This window comes from Homarus americanus, unplaced genomic scaffold (genome assembly GCF_018991925.1).
Source record: "Homarus americanus isolate GMGI-L3 unplaced genomic scaffold, GMGI_Hamer_2.0 scaffold36970, whole genome shotgun sequence".
Classification (NCBI taxonomy): domain Eukaryota; kingdom Metazoa; phylum Arthropoda; class Malacostraca; order Decapoda; family Nephropidae; genus Homarus; species Homarus americanus.
In genome coordinates this window covers 6,977,148-6,978,376 of record NW_024740094.1, presented here as the reverse complement: position 1 = coordinate 6,978,376, position 1,229 = coordinate 6,977,148, and positions in this window count along the sequence as shown.

Below are 1,229 nucleotides of genomic sequence, written 5' to 3'. Positions count from 1 at the left end.
GTTGTTGTTGTTGTAAAGATTGTCGGACTGTCCGACACGAAACTTTGCCTATAGCGTCTGTTACGGTTCCGGCTGAGCTCCAGGAGCAGCCAACCGATTGATGAGGTGGTCCCACCTGCAGATTGAGGATACTGCAGGCTGAAGAGCGAACCCCGATCAGTGGACGCTACCACCGCCCCCACCTGGACGTGGTCAGCCCTGAGTGGCGCGCCCCCCGAACTGGGGTCCGCACTCTAAAGAGGATACTCTAAGCTATCTGTGGGTACCGTGATGACCCGGAGTAGGTTGAATACGGTCTGTAAGGCCTTCTATTAGAGTGGCCGCTGGTGTTGTGTGTGTTTCTTGGGAGATTTGAGTTCTGTTCCGAGGTTATGTGACCCGCAAACGAGAGATAGTGTTCAAGTGGGTTGGCTGCTGGCTCCTGACAGTAGGTTCAATCCATGACTCATCCACATCTGCCATAACACTTGTACCCTAGTCGCAATCGCAGAAGGCTGACTTGGCTTGTCTTTGAGTTTGTCTGCGAAAGGTGGTTCCCTTAGGCCGCCAGGTACCATTTGGCTGATTGGGAACCAGCGTTGAAGTTCGTGAAGGAAGCCTTTTTGATGTGGAAATGGCAGTCTTTTCTGAGGTGATTCTTGATCTGCTGCACACTTGTTGAACTTGATGTATACGCTAATAGACGTGTAGCTGCCTTGGCTGCTTGCCCGCCACGCAGCCCGATCCCACATGACTGGGAATCCAGTGTAAGACGACTGGTCGGTTTTGGCTTTGGAATTCCTGTAGCTAAAAGGAGGATCGAGGTGATGATGTGGACGTTGTCTCTGGGACTGTGCTGCAGCGCCTGCATGGTTGATTTCGAGTCCGTGAATTCACATGACTTACTGCGTTGTGTTGCGCGTGTCCTTTGAGATTGCTACCAGCCCTGTTTGTAGGGTGGAGCAGTCGTTGGAAACCTTGAGGGTCTGACCTTGCGTAGAAGGCCGCCCCGATCTATGATAGCGGTCCACTGAGCCATCTGTAGCTACGATGCCGCATCAGCCTGTGTCTCGTTGGCTATCGGCTTGAAGAGATATTTTTGAGGTCCCTTCTGAAGGCTGATTACTGTCGCCGAGGTCGGTGAATTTGAGGTAGCCGGTGGAGGGCTCCATGAGGAGGAAACAGTGTAACCATTGTCTCGTGTGTCCCATAGTTATGCACTTATCGCATTGCAGGTGTCGATGACCCGC